General features: G+C 39.7%; 1 protein-coding gene across 1 annotated transcript in view; it reads left to right on the top strand.

Moving 5' to 3' along the window:
• Nucleotides 1-2,794: 2,794 nt before the first annotated feature.
• The window catches only part of MOB3B (MOB kinase activator 3B), a 104,460-nt gene continuing 89,655 nt past the window's right edge, over nt 2,795-17,599 (top strand). The window contains exon 1 of the mRNA XM_081321320.1: nt 2,795-3,621. The gene's annotated coding sequence lies outside the window, so the exon portion shown is untranslated. The remainder of the gene's footprint in view (nt 3,622-17,599) is intronic.

Here is a 17,599-nt window from a genome sequence, read left to right as displayed (position 1 = left end):
TCTAGATTTGCCATGGCTTTCCTCCCCTGCTTGCTCATGGGGAGGAAAGCCATGGCAAATCTAGACAGCACACTAAAAAGCAGAGACATCACCCTGTCAACAAAAGTGCATATAGTCAAGGCTATGGTCTTCCCAGGTGCAATGTATGGCAGTGAAAGTTGGACCATAAGAAAGGCTGAGCGCCAAAGAATTGAGGCCTTTGAACTATGGTGCTGGAGAAGACTCCTGCGAGTCCCTTGGACTGCAAGGCGATCAAACTTGTCAGTGCTAGCCTAGAGGAGATCAACCCTGACTGCTCTTGAGAAGGCCAGATCCTGAAGTTGAAACTCAAATACTTTGGCCACCTAATGAGAAGGAAGGACTCACTGGAGAAGAGCCTAATGCTGGGAAAGGTTGAGGGCAAGAGAAGGAGGGGACAACAGGGAAGGAGGTGGCTGGATGGAGTCACTGAAGCAGTAGGCGTGAGCTTAAATGGACTCCAAAGATGGTAGAGGACAGGAAGGCCTGGAGGAACGTTGTCCATGGGGCCACGATGGGTCAGACACAACTTCACAGCTAACAACAACAACTTGAGATTCGCTAACTCGGTTTTTCTTCTTTATAGCCAATACTTCTTTTCCTTTAATGGGACCCTGATACCCATTTTGATCACAATTAGACATTTAGAAACTTTTTAGTGAAAGTTTTTATGGCATGGAAGCAAATTATGGGAAATTCTCTACTTGTTTCACTTCCTTTTTCAGCAATATTTTGTTACAAGATTACAGTAGGTTTCACTGCCATTAGAATCAAATTTTATAACTGGACCATGTGAAAGCTGAACTTCATGGTTTACTACTTCTTGGAGGGTTGGGAAATATCTAATTTAGGTAGCCTTACAATCAACATGGATTTCAATCTATCTTTCTCCAATCCTAGCCCAACAGCCTGAATATTGTACCACACTTTTTCATCCAGTCTTACAAACAAAGGCAGTTCCAGGATCGTATCAGATTTGGGCAAAGGCCCATACGATACCAAACTCCATACATTTTGTGCGTTTTGTTTAGATGAATATGTACAATTTTAAAATAAAATATTTTACAATTTCACAACAGTTAACAAAAGGAACCATCTGAGAATTGTGGAGAATATGAAAAATAATTTTCTGTCAGTTCTGAACAACTGCTTTCTCCCTTCCTGTACATCTCCAGAACAAGGATGTATACTAATGATACAGTGATGTAATTGTAGAATGTGACCTTAATCGTTTTGGTGGAGCCCCCTTACACAATCACGTCTTTCCCTCCACAGGGAGGGAAAAACATGTGGTGAAAGCAAATATCTTGCAAGTTCACTTAACAAGATATTTCAGTAATTGCAGAAGAGCTTGTTCCAAACTAAGAACGTACAATGTTAAGAAATCTTATTCTTCTTACCAATGAAAGGCTAGAGAAAACCAATACACACACAAAGCCAATACATGTCCCCCAGTGCCTTATGGTTATCCATATTTCTGTTAAAAAGGAAAGAAGAGAAAGGAAGAAGAGGGTCTGTAGTCTTAATTTTGTCTGGATTCACACGTTGCCCTTAGCTGTGGTTTGCTGAATAAGCCACAGCAGCTAAATTGACATATGTTAACTTCCTATCCCATCAAAAATCAAATCACTTTTTGACTTATCATCATGCATGAACCCAGTCTTTCTTGTGATGACAAAAGTCTTGGGAAATATCATACATATTGCTCTGAATTCCTCAAAGAAATGATGGGACAAAAAGCTAAAGAAGCCCTCTCTAAAATGGGAATAAACTACTTATTCCTACCCAATAATGGAAGGAATTTCCTTCCATTTGGCCACTAGTTTGGCAGGTTTTTCTTTTTTTCCCTTATTAAAAAAAAGTAAATTACAGATAGTCCTTGACCTGCAATTTTAGCCATCATTTGAAGTTACAATGGCACTGAAAAATGTAACTTACAACCTCACTTATGTGAGGACAGAAGCATGTTCTCCCGGCATCCCATGGCTACGTGGTCAAAGTGTGGGCACTTGGCATGTATTTACCATGGTTGCAGAATTCATGTGATTACTATTTGCAACCTTCTCAGCCAGCTTTCAAGAAGCAAAGTCAATGGGGGAAAGCCAGATTCCTTTAATAATTGCATGATCCCATTTAATAACTGCAGTGATTGGCTTAACAACCTTGGCAAAAAAAAAAGGTCACAAAATTGGGTGCTTAACAACCACCTTGCTTAGGGGTGGGAATTCTGCCAATTGTGGTTGTAAGTTGAAGACTGTGTTTTGAAACAGAACACCGAAATATTGAGATACACAAATGAAAGGATACTATGGCCTTTGTCCTCCATACTGTTTATAAGTATGGGTATTAATGAGCCTATGGTCTTCAGGGGTAGGCAACCTCGGCTCTTTTATGACTCATGGACTTCAACTCCCAGAATTCCTGAGTCAGCATATTAATGAGCCTATGGTCTTCAGGGGTAGGCAACCTCGGCTCTTTTATGACTCATGGACTTCAACTCCCAGAATTCCTGAGTCAGCATATTAATGAGCCTATGGTCTTCAGGGGTAGGCAACCTCGGCTCTTTTATGACTCATGGACTTCAACTCCCAGTTGAAGTCCATGAGTCATAAAAGAGGCGAGGTTGCCTACCCCCTGGTCTAGTTCAACATGACTCTCTTTTATATTTTTATGTCTCATCTGATGTTCTTCCCTGAATTCCAAGCAGAGAAGGCTTATCAGAATTTAAATCAAGTAGTTCAATATTCAGAGACCGAGAGGTAGTTTGGTGTAATGGTTAAAGCACCAGACTAGAAACCTGGAGACCTTGAGTTCTAATCTTGCCTTAGGCAAAGCCAGCTGGTTTGCCTCGGGCCGGTTATCCTCTCTCAGCCCTAGGTGAAAAGCAATGGCATGGCTCGTCCAAACTCACGCCAAGGAAATTGTAGGAATTCGTGCAAGCAGCTGCCTAGAATCAACATGGGCTCGAAAGCACACACAAAAAAAAATAAAAAAAAATCCGAGATCACAAACACGCTCTTGTTCTTTTCAGCTTTCCTCTTAACAGTTAGCACTTCTGGGGCATTGCGTATGATTTCACCTTTTTGCTTTGGCAAACATTTTCCGAGGGCCACCAACCAGAGGATTTCCCGCTCTCCTCCAGGGCTTCTGCTCTGAACCCGTCCTCCTCCTTTCGCTGCAATGGAAGAGGAAAACTTGAGCGACGTTCCCTTCGGTCGGCGGCTTGACCACGGCCAGGGGAGAGAGAGAGAGAGAGTGCAGTACTCAGCCGCGTCCGCCAGGGGAAAGCTTTTCGACTCCTTTCGGGACAGGACGGTACTCAAGCGCGCGAGTCCCGCCGGAGTGCAGGGCGTTTGTTGAGGTCGCGGCGGCGGCGGCGTCTGGCTGCGGGAATCCCTGGCTCTTCCTTCTTTTTTTGTCGCAATCCTCCCGGCGATCGAGGTATTCGGTGTGATGAAGAGACCAACTTGCCCGTTGCAATAAACTCCCCTATTTTTGTTTTGACTGGAGGTTTTTTTTTTGTTTTTTTTTTGGTTTGCTTGGGGGTTTTTTTGTTTCCTTGCACCGTGGAAGGAAGGACCAATCCCTCCGGGTTGAACGAAGGTAAAGCCCAAGGAATGCCTTCTGCTGAGGCTGATTCTCCTCCTTATTAACAGTCCCCTCTGGCTGGGATGGCTTCAGGTTCCTCTCGGAAATGGACGGGAGCGGCAGCGGGGTGGTGGGGGTGATGGAAATGTGTGTGTGTGTGTGTGTCTGTGCGTGCGTGCGTGTGTGATGATCTCGCCGAGGAAGCGGAGAAGGAGGGAAAACTGCGCATCTTGAATTATGCAACGTTGCGCCGGGAAAGTTTTGTCTCCCCCACCGCTTTTCCTCGTCCTTCGCAGCCAAATGATTTCAGGCGGCTCTTGGTGAGTCTCTCGCTCCTAAATTTTTGGTTGAATTTGGCTGGCCGCCTTATCCTGGGCGCCTGTTTCAACTCGGAAGTCAGGCGCCGATTGCAAGGTTGAGAAAAAGGCACGGAGGATCGGGCTATGGCGGCTTCTTTTCGGTGGTGTACTTGAACCTATTGCAGATAGTCCTCGACTTACAACAGCTCGTTTTAGTGACCAGAGTTGCATCGGCATGAGGGGGGGGAAAAAGGGACCTATGACGGTTTTTCACACTTAACCACCCTCGCCGCATTTCCCCAGGCTCACGTGATCAAAATTCAGGTACTTGGTAACTGACTCATATTTATGACGGTTGCCCTGTCCCAAGCTCGTGTGATTGCCCCTTTTGCAACCTTCTGACAAGCAAAGTCAATGGGGAAGGTGGATTTACTTAACAACTGTGTTACTAACTTAACAATTGCGGTGCTTCACTTAACTGTAGCAAGAAGAGTCGTAAAGTGGGGCAAAACTCACTTAACTGTCTCGCTTAGCAACAGAAATTTTGGGCTCAATTGTGGTCGTAAGTCAAGGACTACTGGTTCTGTTTCCACCCACCCCCCGAGATTTTTAGCAACTGGGGCTGCTGATATTCCCCCCCTCCTTCCCCCCCCCTCCTTCCAATGGCTGTAAAGGGCCCTTTGAATTAAGGGAAGAAATCGTTGCTGGAGTCATGTGTTTAACTCCTGCCTTAGTTTAGTATAGGAGGCCTTTTATTAGGAACAAGATTAATTGACCAGGAGACAGAAATTGCAACAGATTCAACACTTTGTGGGGTGGGTAAAAGGAAAGGGATGTAGCATTTGTGTGAGGATTAATGCCAAGGAGATTCATATATTTTATTTCAATTCAGGGAAAGTTTAGTGTCCCAATTACATTCCACACATCCAAGTAGCTAACCATGCCATTCTGGGAAAAACAGGCTTAAAATAAACCACATGAAGCTTAACTAAACTCGGTCCCAGGTAAATTGCCAGGACAGCAGCAGTGGCTTCCCTATTTTTTTTTTTAATAGAAGTGATTGAAATAATTTCTCCCTGATCTTCTGTCAAGCATCTGAAACACCTCCCTTTTTCTTTCGGATTTTGCTTTTTCAGCTTTTCTTCCATTGGGATGAACAACTTTTTTTCACCGACTTTTTCACAAAAAAGAGGAAGTTTTTATTTACTTATTTTGTGAAGCAAGAGCAGCAAATGAGCTTTTGTTTAAAACCCCAAGTAGCCAGAATTGAAAAGGACAGTGGGAACAGTTCTGATAAAAAAAGGTTTTGATAACCCAGTTTGAATAGAAGGAAATGATAACCCAGTTTGAAAAAAGGGAGGGAGGGGGCATAGAAGCTAACCAAAAAACCCCCACCTCAAACTATTTAGAAATCTTAGATTATTCCATTATTACCAACTCTTTTTCTGTTTTATACCATTGCTTCTGTTAAGGGAGCTTGATTTTACTGCTTTTATGGAATCTCAGACTGGTTCTTCAGGATCTGCTATTTTAAATGCCTTTGATTTGTATCTGAAAGGAGGTGAAACCTGAAATAAAAAATGTCAAGGCCTCCTTTTCTGAAAATGGGGGGGGAGGATTACCAATTTAAGGCAAAATAATAACAATGATGAAGCAGTGGCTGTTCTCGATATTATTTAGCAGCCTTTTCTTAATTCATCTATCCTCTCCATAGACACAACGTGGGAACTTCAAAACAGAATCTCTTTCTTAGCTACTGGGGGAAAAAAGAGGGCTACTGCCAAAGCTGCAAGATTGGTGACCTGTTTCTCACCTTTCAAGCAATGCTTGTTAAAAATGGAAAGGATGTAGGCTTATGTAAAAGGAAGCTAGAGGCTGAATCCTTGAAAAGCCTGACCTCGTCAAAGTCAGCAAATTTGGAGAAATGCAGCATTTGGAGAACAGTTGACAACTTTGACTAAGGGATCCAAGTCAGGTGGCTGGAATCCTTATTGGGCCCACTTTATAATAAGGTATTCTATAACCCAAAATGCATGCTATTAATTCATCCCTGCCAAAATAGTTATTTTCATCAGACTTAGTTCATGATGAACTTAGAACACTAAGTTCTGTTTTATCAAATTTATCATGAAGACAGCATAGTAGGCTGCCATAGGGGTGAAAAATTGTGGGATAGCTCCCCCATGTTTATATACTGCAGGTGGGTATAGTAAAGATGGAAATTTTTTTTGTTTACTTGGAAAATGATGTGTTGCACTTTAATAGAGGAGACAACTTTTGCATATATAGTATGACATATTGAGTTCCTTTTGGGAGGACTAGCAGTGGGAGATAATAGATGTCTAATACAAGTGCATATGCTGCCTTCAACATATGTGTTTAATTGATGGAGTCATGTTACTGACAAGATAGTGAATTGCAAAGAAATTGTTATTAATACATAAGTTAAACATTTTGTTTCTATTTCTTTACAATTGCTAATAAAAAATGGCCAGGCTATGTTCAAATTATACACACAAGAGAACAGGCTTAGGTGAGGGGGAAAGTGTTACAATTCAATCTATTTATGAATATGAATGAATATGTCCATAATTGCCCAGTGTATTTTAATAATGATATAGAACTGTGCTATGAGGACCTTACAATTTACATTTCTTATTCTTGGGGAATTAATGACAGAAAGAAAATGGATTGAAAAAAGTAGATGCAAAAGTAACATTAGATAAATATGAGAAAATATAGTTGCATATCCTTAAGTAATTTATGAAAAAAATGCTTAAGATTACCACTTCAGATAGACATACAAAATCTGCAAGAATCCAGATAACCACTAAAATAGTAGCCATGAGACACAGTTCCTGACTGAGGGAGGTGGCCCCCAGCCCCTCCAGGCCACACGGGACAATGTGGTCAAATCAGGTTAAGTCAGTGCAGCAGTTCAGGGCCAATCCGTGCAAGGTGATGTATCTCCTGCAATGCACACCGATGGCGCAAAGCTTGCAGTCACCAAGCTAGATGCCGGGGCGGCGGGAGGACAAGGGCAGCGGGCAGGCCAAGGTGGCGGCAGGCATCGCGGGCCAGGCACTCCAGGGCAGCCACATAGGCGTGCAGGGCGAGGAGTCAGCGGCGTAGGTCCAGCACCAGGTAGGCCACCAGCTGGCCCGGCCCATGGAAGGTCAGCTGCCCGCTGCACCCCACGTGTGCCACCTCCATGCCCAGCACCTGCACCCCCCCTGCCAGCACCGCCTCCGCCCCGCTGCCTGCCCCTCACAGCCCCGCCGTGTAGAGTGGGCCCCGCGGTTCCCACAGCACCGTGGCATTGCCGCTCCCATCTCCTCCAGGTATCTTCAGGACTACCATTAAAAAGAGGTGGAGAAGGAAATTGTGTTCACCAGGCCTTGCCTCCCCATTGTGCCAAGGGTCTTGCAGAGGGAAGGGTGGACTTGACAAATGCGAGTTATTTGAGGAGGGTGTTTCTTTGCCACTGCGTTTTCTTCTGACTTGTGGTCAGCCTGGATGACACAAGGTGAGCACAAGGCAGGCGCACACATGTTTTCCATGCTTCGGTGCCAAGCTCTCTATGCTGCAGCGCAGCATGGAGAGCCTGGCTGACACGGGTGAGCACGAGGCAGGAGTGCACATGGACTCCGCTTTTTCGGCAGGGCAGAATTAAGTGCTGCTCTCCACCTCCCACTCCTGGTCCTCTCTTACTTACAACTAGGAGATGGTGTAGTTGGGCAGCAGGGAGGTATGCAGAGTTCCTGCCAACTCGCCTTTGTTGCAGACAACTTGCATGTGCAATGTTTGCCGGCCGGGTCTTTTGGCGCACTCAGCAGCAATTCCTATTGGCTTTTGAAAGCCAATAGAGGGAGTAGCACAGCTTGTGCAAAAGTTGAAAAAATCCATCAAAAAAAGGTGCCAGAACTGCGTTCTGAGCGTTCTATGAGAAAAAAGCCCTGTGTAGATTTAACTAGATTCAAACCTTTATGTTTAATTCTTGAGATTATTATTTTTTGCTTAATTCTAAAAATAGCTGTGGTTTTTACTTTTCCTTTCTTTTTTATCACCTGGACATAGTTAATACTGCTCAGGTTTACCTTCTTGAATCATTGATGATTAGCAACATAGTAACATCTGACAAAATGGTCATATTAGTAGAGTCTTTGTTGATTTAGTCATTCTTTTTATCATCCTCTCCTCTTGTAAAGACTCTGATTAAGAAATAATCATTCTGCCAACAAAGAATTAAAAGCATTGCAAGAGATCTTACCTTGGATTGACTTATTTGTTTTGAGCTCCAAAACAATTGGTATCAGCTTTGTGACAGTCACCAGATATGGACAACCAGTAAATCAATCTTTTCCATATGTTTTCTTGTGCTGTCAATAAATTCTGTACAGTAATTCCTTGCAAAACTGAGGATGCATTTACTTAAAATTCTCAAATGGCGATAATAGACAATTAGTAATCTTAGAATGTTATAGAGATAGATAGGCAGACAGACAGATAGGCACAATATAACTAAGAAAATCCGTCTAATGTTTTTATGGTCTACAATGAAGTTTTTTGAAACAGACAATAAAGCTAATACCAAATAAGCAATAATAAAGAAATAATAGCACAGAATATTTACTGAAGATTGTGAGTGCAAGTCTAGATATGTCTGCTTATAATAGAAGCTGACTGAGCAAGAACAAGATTGCACCATGTGGCTGTTTTTGCTCTCCTTTTGAGAAAATTATGCCAACGTACATCACCACCGAGGTTCTTATGACCTTGTAAATACTCAGATTTTGAAGATTACCTAAGGTAAATTGACATATAGGAAACATCCCACAGATGCTCAAATTTGCTTATGGTAAATTAGCATATGGGGAGGGTTTATTTTACTTGGATGCAAGCAATAAACTTCCATTAGTTTATATAATGACATGTATTTTTTGTTTAGAATACGCAGCTATAGCAACTATAGATTTGCTAGCTGGAGTTTTAATCTAGAGATCTGTGTAAAAAACATTCTGTTTTTGGGTGTTCGTAGCTTGGACAAGCATGCATAAGGTGTGTTTTGGATGTTTTGATCTATTAAAACAAGATTTAGCTCGATGCTTATGAAGCTATCTTATGTGACAAAACTCTTCACAATTCCCTGGGTAAACATCTTCAAAGCTATGATCTTTTGACAAAGACTAACACAGTTGTGCAAAAATGAGAAAGTGCAGTTCCAGTGTATATTTGTTTTATGGTTAAATTCATTAAAGACTCTAAAAGCTCTTTTGTTGTGAAAGTCCAGCATACATGTTTAAAGATAAAATGGAATTAATAATGAATTTCTGTGGCTTTTCGGTAGACCAACTTGTAATTGTTCTTCATTCATAAATATGAAGTTGGCAAATATAGCTGCAGCAAAATGCACGACTAATTGAAGCTGCTACTGTTCTGAATGGTCTAGATCACTTCTGACATTGATATTTTTGTTACGTCCATTGATAATCCTGAGCGAATGGATAGAAAACTGCCTGTTGGAAAACAGGTGAAGAGTTAGTGCCATTATTGCAGTTGGTTGAGAAAACTGTTAAGACTGAAAGAAAAGTTTTGTACCGGTAACAGCTTGACTCGTGGGACAGGAATTTTGGTTGCAAAACGAGGCAGTGGTTAAGTGAGACACACCCAATTTTATAATGTTTTTTGCCATGGTTGTTATGTGAATCACATGTTTGTCAAGTGAATCCAGCTTGCCCCCATTGGCTTCGTTTGTTGGAAGTCAGCTGGGAAGGTCACAAATGGGGATCATGTGATCCTGGCATGCCGCAAATGTCATAAATACACGCGGATTGCCAAGGGCCTGAATTTTGATCATGTGACCATTGGGATGCTGTAGTTGTAAGTGTGAGAAGCAGTCATAAGTCCCTTTTTTCAGCACTGTCACAACTTTGAACAGTTGCTAAATGAACGGTTGGGAGTCAAGGAATATTTGTAGCATATTAGTCAGCTGTTTTGTTTCCACCAGTGGCCAGCTTGGCATCTTTTAAGTTTTCTATACTTAAAACAGGATATGAAAGCAGTGCTTTGCCTTTTTGCAGACGCTTCTGCCTTTTATATTTCAATACATTACCATTTTTTATTTAAAAGTAATAATTAAAATAATTTCAAAGTAAATAATTATTTGAAAGTAGTAATTAGATAGACTACGGGAATTAGGTTGACTTGATTGCCAGTCAGATGCCCTCTATATCTCTTAGAGTGATAAACACAGGTAGTCGTTGTTTTGGGCTGAAGGGTGTTATAGTTCAGTTCACACATCTGCAGGACGTCAATTTGAAAATGATTAGAGATCTAAACAGCCTTGTCTTTGGCATTTATGATACTACCGTTCTCACCCACTGAATAATATTGTTACTGAATGTACCTGACTATTAAAAAGGACTCCAGTAGTAGGTTCTCTGTGATAATTTCTGGACTTATTAAGAGAATTACCGGTAATATGAATGGCAATAAAATAAGAGAAGAGTAGAGAGTGGGATGCATTGCTGCATAAGAGTGGAATTTTGTGGAGGCATATTTTCATTATCTGATTAATGAGAGATGTGATCAGATGATTGAGGAAGAGATGTTGAATGAATTCAGTTGTCTTCCAATAAGCTGCTCAAAATATAGTGTGTCAACTAAATCTAGAACCTGATGGAATGGTTTTGCAGCCATAATACATCCTTCTCCTGCCCGTTGACAGAATCTTTGGATGAGTGGATTCATTTATGAGCAGAAAAATGAGGGACATGGTAGTTTCTGTTGCTGTGTTCCTATATATTTACCTGAGGCAAAGGAGTTGTTCAAGGTTAGTAAAGTTATGGTAGGTAGATATGCATTTTGTTCCTTCCTTCAGTCTGTTACAACTGGTACAATGGGTAGGTAGTATGGTCAATTAGGCAGTTCTTGGTGCAATTCATGGTTAACACATAGATTGAACAACAGTTGGGGCAGTTTTTAAGCAGTGCAACTTCTTTCAAAGGAAGTGACTGCTTTAATTTTTCAGGGAGAATGACTACTTTTGGACTAAGACAGTAGCCCCCAACCTTTGGGGCACAAGGGACCGGTTCCGTGGAGAGAGGTTCCATAGACCGGAGGGGGTGTGGTTTTATGTGCTCCCGGCATCCCATGGATGGGGCTTCGTTTGTGTCCACAGTCCAATTTCTGGCATGCCGTGCCCTGGTGCCGGTCCACCGACTGGGGGGGTTGGGGACACCTGGACTAAGAGATTGTGTGAAATTTTTCTCTAGATGCTTTGCATAATGCTGTAAGTTAATAAATAAAATCTTCCTTAATTTTTAATCAGCATAGAAATATTCTTGATACTTTACAAACGGATTAGAAATGGAGTTTGAGTGGAATGATTTACTCTATTTGTGCTAAATTCTGATTTTAAAGAAAGCTATTTTTCAAGAATAGAACAATTGATTTTTGATATTTTTAAAGCATGATTTAAAAAATTAATTCTAAAATAAAATCAGTGCTTACTTGTCCCAACATAAGCAGATATTATTGACATTAAGTTGTAAAATGAAAATAAGATATAGAGGAAAATTATCCTGTAACTTAGTTATTATCTAAACCTTACCTTACTAAATTAAAATGCCAGATGATTGCATGTATATTAAAAGGATATATAAACTATATATTTATAGTTATGCTATAACAATTGGTATTGTGTAAAATCTCAAAATACTATCTATTCATAATTCCCATTGCTATAAAAATTAGTTTTCTAACTTCTGGCCACCATGAACATTATAAAGTTCTCCAGAGTATATGTGATTTGCATTCACTGTTTCCTTTCACAAAATTTAAGTAAAAAATTACCTAGTTGGGGAAAAAACGGGGTGTGTCAGCAACATATTGGTGCATATAGTTTGATTATATTTGCTTCACACAAATGGATTAATTTAATAAAGAGACATATCTGTTAGTTCATAACCCATGGTTATATGTAAATCGTTCTGAAAAAGCACATTTTTTTCAGCAAATACAATTTTAAATTGTCTGATGATATTAGCTAATTTGAGTACCCCATAATTTGAATTTATATATCCAAGCATAATTTTTCCATAGATACCGACCAGTTTAAGAGATGGAAGAGTTGTTTGTTCTACCATACTGCTTGTTCACATAATAGTAGTTTATTTTAAACTAGTATAATATATCCATCTCTCAATTATTTTCTTGTCCAAGTTGTATTTATTTTGGTTTATAGATGAGAATTTCTGAATGTCTTATCTTCTATAAATCTACAAGATAAGAACTTATGAAAATCCAATATATTCTTAAAATTAATATTTGCTGCCTTAGTTCTCACATTGTCTATAAAGCACACTTAAAAGTTACCTTATTGCTTCAGCTTTTCAAGAAGACGGGTTATGAACATCATGCATTTTTCAATTTCTAAATGAATAATTTTCCAGGAACAGCTACTGTGTTGCTTCAGAGTTAGGAAATTGATCATTCTTTTAAAATATCTTTTCACTTTTATTTTTGGCAAATAAGAGGTTACACTGTCACGATTTTTTGGTTCCTTCTGCATCCTGGCTGCATTCAAGCATCTTTCTAGATTGTTTATTACCTGGTGAAGGACAATCTTTACGTTTTCAAAACATGTTGAGTTCCAGACTTTGTAGCGATGGGCATATGAAAGCAGGTAAAAAATCTGGTTGAGGAACTCACGGATTATAACTGCATTATCTCTATTATTGACTTGAAGAAGTTCCACAGGAAATCTGAAGTCTGTCAGGTCATATATGCATTGCGGTGGATTTATTTCATTTCTGCAGAGATGAGGTAGGTTATTCTGGGTCAGTTGCATCCACTGAGCCTGAAAGACAGAGCATCTGAAAACAGAGAATTGATTGGGTTTTGCAAAGAGAACTAACACCAGGCAAAATTTTAAGATATAATTATGAGTGAGGGTGATCATGATGATAGCAGAGACTTGAGTTTCCTGAAGACTCTTTAAATACATTTTGGAGTCGTATATTTAAAATCTGTCTTCCTTGTAAATTTATTAATCATAATATATTTTCTTCCTGGTTCTAAATGCCTTTAGGACATATTACTTTGTGTTCTTAACACAATGAGCCTTGGTGGAGCAGTGGGCTAATGCCTCCTTAAGTAAGACCAGCTGCCTGCAATTAGTGCAGGTTCGAGTCCCACCAGGCTCAAGGTTGACTCAGCCTTCCATCCTTCCGAGGTAGGTAAAATGAGGACCCAGATTGTTGGGGGCAATTAAGCTGACTTTGTAGTAATGCCGCTTGGGGGGGGGCAAAAGCCCTAATAAGCAGGCATATACATAGAATGAAGGCTACTGCTAAGCTTGTAAGCCACCCTGAGTCTTCGGAGAAGGGCGGGATATAAATGGAATTAAAATAAAAAATAAAAAAATAAAAAACTGAGGACTAGCTGGCATTTGAAATGGTTCTCTCCCCACCTTTCCAGTCTTTTGCATTCTTGGTTCACAATGCATAGGAAAAATGCATTGGGACAATACTTCCCAAATCTGGATAAATTACTCCAAATTGGGTAAAAATGGTTTTTCTTTGGGTAACAGCACATGAATCCATTACTTATCACTACAGGGACAAGTAAATTAACTTAAGGAATGCCATGGGTACTAAAATATATTAAAAATAACCCAAAATATTCTCATTAAGTTGAAAATTGATGGAATCACCATTGATAATTTGTTGAAATGAAATAAATATTCAATTATATCATTTTTATAAGATGTGTAATCCTTAAGTTATGACCATTCCTTCATTGGCCATTTGAAGTTGCAATGGTGCTGAAGGAAAGGACTTACTATCAACCATCAAAGTTGAATTAAGACTTTCCAATAAACAGCTTTGGGAATGAAGGAAAAAGATTGGGCAGCACTGCATTAAGAGAATCAAGGACTTGAGAAAAGCATTAGATCCTGTGCAGAAATGATCTTAGGTTAATGAAATCAGAGAAATAATAGGTATATTTAAGAGCAAAACCTATGGAGATCAATGGAATGGGATAGGGAGGAGGAGAAAGAAGAACGGACATGTTCTTGTTAAGTATGTCTACATGGATGTTTATAAGAATGTGTTTGTGTAAATGTGATGGCTTGTGGGTGCATGAAAGTGAATGCATGTGTGGGTGGCTAGGATGGCCTGAAGAGAGAGAGAGAGAAGAAAGAGAGATAGAGCCAATGGTGGTTCAGTGGTTAGAATGCCATGTTGCAGGCTAATTCTGTTGACTGCCAGCAGTTCGATCCTCACTGGCTCAATGTTGACCCAGCCCTCCATCCTACCAAGATCAGTAAAATGAGGGCCCAGATTGTTGGGAGCAATATGCTCTGTAAAACGCTTAGACAGGCCCGTAAAGCCCTATGAAGCAGTGTGCAAGTGCTATTGCTATTGCTATTGCTAGAGGAAAAATGAAAGTATTCAGAATAAATAAATGGAGGGGGGAATAATAATTTTTCAAGGAATTGATCTATGAGTAATCTTCTTAATTTTGTATATTAAATTCCTTTTAGATCCATTTAATTAGATGTCATTTGATGATTTAAGGATGACTTTTCATTTCCATATACAGTATTTTTATTTTTATTTTTTTATTTTAATCCCATTTATATCCCGCCCTTCTCCGAAGACTCAGGGCGGCTTACAATTTAAGCACAAACCAAAGTGCTTAGCAATAGCCTTCATTCTATGTATATGCCTGCTTATATATTAGGGCCTTCGCCCCCCGCCCCCAAGCGGCATTATTACAAAGTCAGCTTAATTGCCCCCAACAATCTGGGTCCTCATTTTACCTACCTCGGAAGGATGGAAGGCTGAGTCAACCTTGAGCCTGGTGGGACTCGAACCTGCACTAATTGCAGGCAGCTGGTGTTACTTAAGGAGGCATTAGCCCACTGCTCCACCAAGGCTCATAAGTAGTCCCATTCTTATTGTATTTTATAGATTACAAAAAAATGGAGTGCAGAACTACAAGAGATAAATATTAAACAGTAAAACTAATTGAGAAACAGAACAAAAATAGAAGAAACCCGATTTTGTAGAAAGAGGAGAGAAAAAAAGAAAAACAATATTAAGCCTGATTATTATGTGCCATTGAGTCGCTTTTTAGTCTTAACAACCACATAGATTTTTTCCCAGGACAATCTATCCCTAAGCTCCCTAATATTTGTAGAGCATCCAGCTTTCTCAAACACCAAATTCATACAGTAATAATAACATTTTCCCAATTCTATAATTATGCTAATGAGTTTCCTGAAGACTCTTTAAATACATTTTGGAGTCGTATATTTAAAATCTGTCTTCCTTGTAAATTTATTAATCATAATATATTTTCTTCCTGGTTCTAAATGCCTTTAGGACATATTACTTTGTGTTCTTAACACAATGAGCCTTGGTGGAGCAGTGGGCTAATGCCTCCTTAAGTAAGACCAGCTGCCTGCAATTAGTGCAGGTTCGAGTCCCACCAGGCTCAAGGTTGACTCAGCCTTCCATCCTTCCGAGGTAGGTAAAATGAGGACCCAGATTGTTGGGGGCAATTAAGCTGACTTTGTAATAATGCCACTTGGGGGGGGCGAAAGCCCTAATAAGCAGGCATATACATAGAATGAAGGCTACTGCTAAGCTTGTAAGCCACCCTGAGTCTTCGGAGAAGGGCGGGATATAAATGGAATTAAAATAAAAAATAAAAAAATAAAAAACTGAGGACTAGCTGGCATTTGAAATGGTTCTCTTTCCACCTTTCCAGTCTTTTGCATTCTTGGTTCACAATGCATAGGAAAAATGCATTGGGACAATACTTCCCAAATCTGGATAAATTACTCCAAATTGGGTAAAAATGGTTTTTCTTTGGGTAACAGCACATGAATCCATTACTTATCACTACAGGGACAAGTAAATTAACTTAAAGAATGCCATGGGTACTAAAATATATTAAAAATAACCCAAAATATTCTCATTAAGTTGAAAATTGATGGAATCACCATTGATAATTTGTTGAAATGAAATAAATATTCAATTATATCATTTTTATAAGATGTGTAATCCTTAAGTTATGACCATTCCTTCATTGGCCATTTGAAGTTGCAATGGTGCTGAAGGAAAGGACTTACTATCAACCATCAAAGTTGAATTAAGACTTTCCAATAAACAGCTTTGGGAATGAAGGAAAAAGATTGGGCAGCACTGCATTAAGAGAATCAAGGACTTGAGAAAAGCATTAGATCCTGTGCAGAAATGATCTTAGGATAATGAAATCAGAGAAATAATAGGTATATTTAAGAGCAAAACCTATGGAGATCAATGGAATGGGATAGGGAGGAGGAGAAAGAAGAACGGACATGTTCTTGTTAAGTATGTCTACATGGATGTTTATAAGAATGTGTTTGTGTAACTGTGATGGCTTGTGGGTGCATGAAAGTGAATGCATGTGTGGGTGGCTAGGATGGCCTGAAGAGAGAGAGAGAGAAGAAAGAGAGATAGAGCCAATGGTGGTTCAGTGGTTAGAATGCCATGTTGCAGGCTAATTCTGTTGACTGCCAGCAGTTCGATCCTCACTGGCTCAATGTTGACTCAGCCCTCCATCCTACCAAGATCAGTAAAATGAGGGCCCAGATTGTTGGGAGCAATATGCTCTGTAAAACGCTTAGACAGGCCCGTAAAGCCCTATGAAGCAGTGTGCAAGTGCTATTGCTATTGCTAGAGGAAAAATGAAAGTATTCAGAATAAATAAATGGAGTGGGGAATAATAATTTTTCAAGGAATTGATCTATGAGTAATCTTAATTTTGTATATTAAATTCCTTTTAGATCCATTTAATTAGATGTCATTTGATGATTTAAGGATGACTTTTCATTTCCATATACAGTATTTTTATTTTTATTTTTTTATTTTAATCCCATTTATATCCCGCCCTTCTCCGAAGACTCAGGGCGGCTTACAATCTAAAGCACAAATCAATGTGCTTAGCAATAGCCTTCATTCTATGTATTTGCCTGCTTATATATTAGGGCCTTCGCCCCCCCGCCCCCAAGCGGCATTATTACAAAGTCAGCTTAATTGCCCCCAACAATCTGGGTCCTCATTTTACCTACCTCGGAAGGATGGAAGGCTGAGTCAACCTTGAGCCTGGTGGGACTCGAACCTGCACTAATTGCAGGCAGCTGGTGTTACTTAAGGAGGCATTAGCCCACTGCTCCACCAAGGCTCATAAGTAGTCCCATTCTTATTGTATTTTATAGATTACAAAAAAATGGAGTGCAGAACTACAAGAGATAAATATTAAACAGTAAAACTAATTGAGAAACAGAACAAAAATAGAAGAAACCCGATTTTGTAGAAAGAGGAGAGAAAAAAAGAAAAACAATATTAAGCCTGATTATTATGTGCCATTGAGTCGCTTTTTAGTCTTAACAACCATATAGATTTTTTCCCAGGACAATCTATCCCTAAGCTCCCTAATATTTGTAGAGCATCCAGCTTTCTCAAACACCAAATTCATACAATAATAATAACATTTTCCCAATTCTATAATTATGCTAATGAGTTTCCTGAAGACTCTTTAAATACATTTTGGAGTCATATATTTAAAATCTGTCTTCCTTGTAAATTTATTAATCATAATATATTTTCTTCCTGGTTCTAAATGCCTTTAGGGCATAT

Source organism: Vipera berus (genome assembly GCF_964194415.1).
Source record: "Vipera berus genome assembly, chromosome: 2".
NCBI classification, from domain to species: Eukaryota; Metazoa; Chordata; class Lepidosauria; order Squamata; family Viperidae; genus Vipera; species Vipera berus.
Note: the sequence above shows the minus strand (reverse complement) of the source record. Positions and strands in the feature narration are given on the sequence as shown.